Below are 8065 nucleotides of genomic sequence, written 5' to 3' on the forward strand. Positions count from 1 at the left end.
AGCTATGCTTCGCTCTAAAAGCCACTCGGCTAAATGTTGCGTCCCTGTAAATCCATGTTTTCTACCCGTGGAAAAGACATTTTGAAGCCAAAGCGAGCTGGGCTTAGCGATCAACATTTTGAAATGCTGTTGTTTCTAAAAGGAAATTGATGTTGTGCCTCTTCGCTCATTTTAGATACCGGTATAAAAGTATTGACACGGCCTTCTGCTTATAAGTACGGAGTGTCCTTGCCATGTCGTTTTTTCAATTTTTTATTTTTTTATATTTGGTATGCGGACGTTTTGGGCTTGGATTATGGATTTTTAGAAGCATTATAGTATGTGGACAGCTAGCAGAGTGGTCGCTGTTTTGTAGTTAGGCAACAGCTACGAACAAAGTATCGTCTTGCCCTTTATCATGTATTTTTCAACTTGAACTTCATGCAAAGAAGAGTAGTTGTAGGTCAGTACACATCCATTTCTTTGAAAAGTAACTGTAACAAGTTACTTTTAAAAAAATGGTAACTGTAACTGAATCTAGTTACTTTTTGAGCGAAGTAACTGTAACTCAATTACTTTGAAAGTAACTAGTGCCCACCACTGGAAGTTATGCTTCGCTCTAAAAGCCACTCGGCTGACGTCACCTATGTATACAGTCTATTTTCTAAAGTATAGCCTAGTTATCTAAATCTTTAGAAAGTTAAAGGCATGAAAGATGTTAGAAATTGTTGCCCACATTCGATAAATGGATTCATAATTATCAAAATAACTTATAAAATGAGACCCTGATTGTGACTTAAAAAAAAATATTTACAAGAAACATGAAAGACCAGCCACCAAATTAATCCTTTTTAGCTTTGGTTCAACGTCTGCAAATGTCTGTCTGGGCGATGCTTAGGAAAAAGAGGGTAGCTTCATTCCTAATGGATATAGGCGTCAGCCCTCCGCGATTTACAAGAAGGTATTTACGCTCACTTCAAATGCTTCCTTATCAGCACTTATGTAAAAGTTGTGGCCTTTTCGTTGACATAAATGTTTAATCAGTGGGAGAAAGGTTTAAAAATATTGACAAAGGTTTAAAAATATTTGGAAGATTTTACTGTGATGAATTTTATAGCCGGTGCATTATGACGGCAATAAATTATGATTTTCTTTGAGTTACGTAACCTAAAGCAGGTGATCGATGCAAAAAAATAATCATAACAAGCACGTACACAGCAAAGAGTGATCAATGTTCTGATCTAATACTTCGAAAACCGTAGGCTACGTTGTTAGAGTAAATACTCGTTTTTTTTCTTGGTATGGCAGAGCCAGTAAATTCGCTCTCATAACGTTGATTCATTGTCTACAAACGCAAACAAAAGAAATTGCGGACTTGGTAGATTGACCGAATCAGCATTTGCGTTGAAACGATGAAACTCTCACCAAGCACTTTCATGAAAAATTGAGATCTGTCCAGAAAATGTGGATAGATTTTGCAAGTGGCCTTTGAACATTTAGGGACTGGAGAAAATTCAAGTTTGCAGTGATATGACGTTTTTGAGTGAAAGCTCTTTGTATTGTCATCGCCACTTCCCAGTTTTGAAGGTAAAATAGATAAATGTGTACAGTTTTGTTGTTAGAAAAGGAATTCATAGATTGCGTTTGAAGATCAAGGAATTGTGAGGTCATAAGTTACAACTGCTATGAATCTCACAGCAAACAAAAAGATTTTTTATTTAGCAAATTGACTAAAGATCAGCGTTGCGTTCAAACGATGGAATTAGTAGCAAGTGTTTTGATAAAAAAAATTGAAATCTACCAAGAAAATTTACTTTGGTTTTTCACGCCGCTTCTCAACATTTCCTGGGGATGTTACGTTTACTGCAGCAATATGATGTTATTGGATGAAAGGTTTGTGTATGAAGTAAAATTCTCCTCCAGCACAAATCTTTGATTGACAACGCTAAAGCAGAAACCGCCAACCAGAAAATGAGTCATACATTTTTGCGGTTTTGTTTTCAGACAGTTCTCGGCCAGCGCGACGCTCCATATGAGCAATAAAGAAACACACAGTCTTCTCCGAAAAGAGCAATTTAGCAAAATTTCACCAATTGCATTTCAAAATGCATATGTTTGCATGAAAAGTAAAAGACATTGGAGGCCCAAATTTACACACAATAAAATTCGATGATATTTAGGAAAAGTCAAAAAAATCTGGATGCATGGAGCCAGTGGTTAAGCCGCGACAGTACATTTGAAGTGCTTGGTGCTGATTCAGCACCACCTGGGCAATATAGGGTTAAAGAGTATCGGTCCACATTAGTAAATTACACTGCATTCAACTTTAATATTCTGCAATTAGATAGTTTTTGTAAAGTTTTTTAAAAATTTTTTCAGTGTAGAAATGATAAGCAGTTATTTTTTGTTACTTGATAAGGGCTAACGTGTGTATGGCCGAAAACGTTTGTAGCTTATAGTTTATGTTCAATTTTAATGGATTATGTTTAGTGCCGTGTGGTTGCTTGGTTGTATATGTCTGTGGTTGAAGAAAGTGACCTCTTTACCAAAATTGTTTTTTAAATAAGTCAAAAGATTTTTTTTAATATCTAGTGGGATTGAGTTCCATATTTTTACTCCACTATACTTGCTCATGCTCAACTCTAGCATACATTTTATAGAATTTAGACATAAGAAGGCGAAGGTGAGCAGACGTGTAAGCCCGACAGGGAACCGGATCTGATCCGAACCTTACTGCTTTTCACCAGATCCAGATTGGATCTGGATCTTACTTTTTTAAATAAAACAGGATCTGGATCCTAAATAATATTTTTTTTAAATTTTGTACATAAACCAAAATTTTGTACATAAAGTAAAGTTTTAACGAGCGACATTTCCAAACCTTGAAAAAGTTTTGAACCATTGCGTTTGTGGCAACACTGAAATTTTGTTCAAGTCAAAACTCAAAAGGGATCAATGAGATCATAACATTTCCAAACTTCAATCAACAGTATTCAGTTTTGCTTCTTGCATGTTTACTGCAGTATGCGTTTAATGTTAGACAACCATGCATGGGGTTACAAGGTAGGCCGCTATGCTTACATTAAGTTGGCAAATGATGATCGATTTTATTGCATTATTAAGCTTGTGGTTATTTCAGCAACCATACTACCTTAGTGATTGTGCCATGTGTACTGTACACTGGTAGTGGTATGCAATTAGGTATGCATTTGAATGAAGAAAAATAACACATTAAGCTACAAGTCAGGATGCTTGTTATGTTGGGATGAAACATGCTATGAAAAGTGATCAGCCAATAATGCGTTAAGTCCGGTAGTAGGCTATGCGCTTCACCTACTAAATACTACCGGTATAGTAAGCTACTGAATTTCATTAGGCCTAATCCATTTTGTAAACTACGGTACTTTTTCAAAAAGTGTGAATCTCTCATGTGGTGAAATACTTTTATAATAATATTTCAAACATGATTTTACTTTGTATCCAAGATATCGGGAAATTGCCAGATCCGGATCTTAAAAAGTGAAAACAGGATCGGATCAAGATCCTAAAAATCTTGGATCTTACACCTCTGCCATTAGTGTTGGGCGATATACCCGGTATCGAATTTTCAATACGATACGATATCTTTTCAATATCGATATTTATTTCAATTTTGTTCGATATTTTAACTATCACAGCCCTAACTCGTAACTGCAAAGACAAGTGCAAACCCCTACAAAAACGTTGCCGAGGCGAAATGGCAAAAGTTGAAATTGCCTCGGCAATTGCTGTGAACGTTTATTACGAAAAAATTGTACCAAACATGTAAAACAATAAGCGAAAAATATATGTAGCCTACTAGAGACTCAGGGTTGTCGGTATTTTACCCGACCCAAAAAAACCCGGGTAAGTTTTTTTCAAAAAACCCACTCAAAAAAACCCAGAGTATCATATTTGTCCAATTTTTATCAGAAAATTGAAAAAATGAACCAAAGTACAGTACTACAAGGTATATACTTAAAACAAACTTCAAATTAGGACTTAAGGATGTGATTGTGAAGGAAATTTCCAAGGATAAATTGAAAACACAGTGGATATTTCTGTACACAAAAATCAGGCAGTGGCTATTTGACCGGCGCCGGTCTTTGAATCTGAAACACTATTTGACCGGTCATGACGTCACTCTATTGGCACTTCTTTCTTTTTCTCTTTCAAAGCAAAAGACGAGAAGAGTAGGTATATAAGTTGTAAATTCGACGATTATCTTCAACTGATTGGATGGCGCGTGGGTTACGTCTCTGGTTGGTGTTCCAGAGGGAATGAGTTCGATACTTCGCGGAATCGTTTTTTTTTTATTTTTAACTAAATTTTGACCCGAAGTGACTCAATCCTTAGGCTGCTGCATTTTTGTAGTCAATTTTTATTTTCGGAAGCCTACAGCCCAATTTTTTATGTCTTTTCAACTATGAGTAATAAAGTCAGAGTTTTTTAATTTTCTTGAATTTGGTAATTTCTCCGGATAATTTTCCGTTCGTCATAAGAGAATGTGACCGTGTTAGCCGAACGACGCAAAAATGTAATGCGTCGTTCGGCAAACACGGTCACATCGCAAAAATGTAATGCGTCGTTCGGAAAACACGGTCACATCCTCTTATGACGAACGGAAAATTATCCAGAGAAATTCTCAAATTCAAGAAAATTAAAAAACTCTGACTTTATTACTCATAGTTGAAAAGACATAAAAAATTGGGCTGTAGGCTTCCGAAAATAAAAATTGACTACAAAAATGCAGCAGCCTAAGGATTGAGTCACTTCGGATCAAAATTTAGTTAAAAGATAAAAAAAAAACGATTCCGCGAAGAATCGAACTCATTCCCTCTGGAACACCAACCAGAGACGTAACCCCCGCGCCATCCAATCAGTTGAAGATAATCGTCGAATTTACAACTTATATACCTACCGTACTCTTCTCGTCTTTTGCTTTGAAAGAGAAAAAGAAAGAAGTGCCTATAGAGTGACGTCATGACCGGTCAAATAGTGTTTCAGATTCAAAGACCGGCGCCGGTCAAATAGCCACTGCCCAATAATCAAGTAATGCCACTTTGTACTACACTAAAACTCATTTATGCAAGAAGGCCTCGTAGTTAAACAGCCCTAGTGCATTATTTATGTCAGCATGTACTGTGAGTGAGAGGCACTTCATTGGTAAAAAGTAGTATTTGAGGTGAAATAAGCATGAATCTACCTTTTTTGCATCTTTTTTAAATAAAACACAAAAAAAGCCGGGTTTTTTTAAAAAAAAAGCATGCGGGTTGAACTTTTTAAAAAAAAACCGGGTTTTTCTCAACCCTGACTAGAGTAGTCTACCACGACCGTATTGTTTGATCTGTTGTGATGTAATAATACCAAAAGTAGCGATAATGCGAGCAATGCGATACTCACACTGTTACGGTAATTCACGTTAAATAACTCATGGGGAGGAAAAGTAAGTTAATTTTGGGTTGATTCAAAGTTCGAGTCAGCACAAATCGATTTAATTTTCCTGGCGGGTTATATTGCGTAACAACAATGCCCAATAAGAAATTTACGTTTGTTTTACATTAGTTCGACATCTAGCGACGTTGAATTATCATAAAATTACATTAATTGCTCAACCAGGTACCGGTAACAAATTGATAGCTCCCTTCCAGAAGATTGCCTCGATTTACGTATGCACTAACATAATTTCGGCACAATAAAGACTGGGAGTAATTTCTAACCCATGGCGATCTGTATACACAGGCCTTGACAACGTACGAACTGGAGGGCTGACTGAAGGCCGATGTATTTTCAATTTTGAAGTTTAAGCTAAATTCACTCATAGTGTGATCACTGAATCCCAAATCACTGCAAAACTCCTAAAATTATGTTGACAAAATGACAATATTTTCCGAAATACTGGTGTTGCCAGACGCTTTTTGGATTTCCAGTACAAGTGCCAAAATCTATTCCGTTATTTGAATGGTAAAAACAGCACAAAAGTAACTCAAACTCTCACAAAATAGAGACAAAGACTCTATTTATCAACTAATACTCAAACTATCAACTTATACTTGCAATTTTGGCTACTAACAGATCGGCCTTCACTCAAATTTTAAGCTGCATCTTGCCATGGCCTGTGTATAAAGGTCGCCATGGTCTAACCCTAACCTTACAAGCGCTCGTATGGCCTCTGCATTTTTATTGCCAACGCTAATGCACCATTTATGCATCTGCGTCGGCACTTGCTGACACTAATTTTGACGACTGAGAAACTCTTTTCTTAATTAGAACAAAAATATTGAAAAGTATCGAAATATCATATCGTTTTTTTTTCAATATCGCCCAACACTATCTGCCATACAGATCAAATTCCCCATGCAGTGTTGCTTTAAAACGTTATGCTGTAATAAAGTGTAATTCTTCAAAAGCGTTTTCACATGCATAGAAAAAATTCATCATAAGGCTGTTTTTAAAATTTAGAGGTTTATTAGGGTTAGAGTAAGATTAGGGTTATTTTGTGATGGCCTATAAAAATTCAATGATCAATTCAAGGGGAAAATTTTAAAATGTTGCGGAAGCTCCGATCAGCAACATCGGCTTTGTTCTAGTTTTTTCTCAATCTTTTTAGGGGACGAAATCGGGGGACGGAATAGGCTGCATCCTTTAGAGGTAAGCAACCCAGGGTTGAGAAAAACCAGGGTTTTTTTAAAAAAGCCCAACCCGCCCGGGTTTTTTTAAAAAAACCCGGGTTTTTTTGGGTTTTATTGGTTTTTTTTAAAAAAGATGCAAAAAAAGGTAGATTCATGCTTATTTCACCTCAAAACTACTTTTTACGAGTGAAGTGCCTTTCACTCACAGTACATGCTTGCATAACTCAATAAAATAATGCACTAAGGCTGTTGTTGCTTGAATGTTGCATCATCCATTAATTTCAAGATCAAGTTGGATGTTGCATCATCCACTGATTTCTATACCAAGTTGATGCTACCGTGGTAGAAATCACATTATTGCATCATTTGTTTAGATTTGAAGGCAAGGAGCATTTATGCCATCATGTTTAAATATTTTTTATCATTTATATATATATTATATATATATAGTAATGGATGAGCATTGAGCAATTGAGCGATTGCGTGGCCAATTAGGCAAATGCTCTGAAACAGCCATGCGTTAGAATCCAGAATCTGTAATTGGTAAATAGCCTCCTAAATTGCATTTCACATCATATATACAGACTACAGTAGAGTAGTACTTTCACCAGTTTAACTATAAGGCCTTCTTCCATAAATGAGTTTTAGTGTAGTATACACAAAGTGACATTACTTGATTTTTGTGTACTGTGCAATATCCACTGCGTTTTCAGTTTATTCTTGGAAATTACTTCACAATCACATCCTTAAGTCCTAATTTAAAGTTTGTTGTAAGTGCCTTGTAGTGTTTTTGTAAATTTGTTTAATTTTCCAATAAAAACTGGACAAATATGATGCTCTGGGTTTTTTATGGGTTTTTTTGGGTTTTTTTAAGTGGGTTTTATTAAAAAAACCCACCCGGGTTTTTTTGGGTCAGGTAAAATACCGATAACCCTGAAGCAACCTGACTCGAAGACTAGGCCTAATTGTCCCTTTGCTTTCTGTTGTATATATCGCATCTGCAATGGCAATAGCCGCAAAATAAAACATGATTAGGCCTATATCGTTGGGGTAAAACCAAATGGAGTTATGTCCAAAATCATCAAACTGAGATAACCTCGAAAAAATTGTTTGAATGTTCTTGATATCTCAAACGGATCAAACCAACCAGTGCCACAATACTTACAACCATGTAAGTGCCACAATACTTACAACCTTGTTTTGCAAACCTGGAGTGCTGGAAAGAACTACGGTCAAAAACCGAGACACTGCAATAAAACTAAAAGTGGACATAACCCAGTTTGGTTTTACCTCAACGATATTTTGATTCTTATTATTTGTTATATTCTAAGGAAACATTTTATTGGTTTTCATTGAATTTGGGGATGGTATACACTATACAGTGCATGCAATCAAGTTCCTTTAAATGACATTGTAACAAAAGTAAGCCCATTCAA

Source organism: Aplidium turbinatum, chromosome 2 (genome assembly GCF_918807975.1).
Source record: "Aplidium turbinatum chromosome 2, kaAplTurb1.1, whole genome shotgun sequence".
NCBI lineage: Eukaryota > Metazoa > Chordata > Ascidiacea > Aplousobranchia > Polyclinidae > Aplidium > Aplidium turbinatum.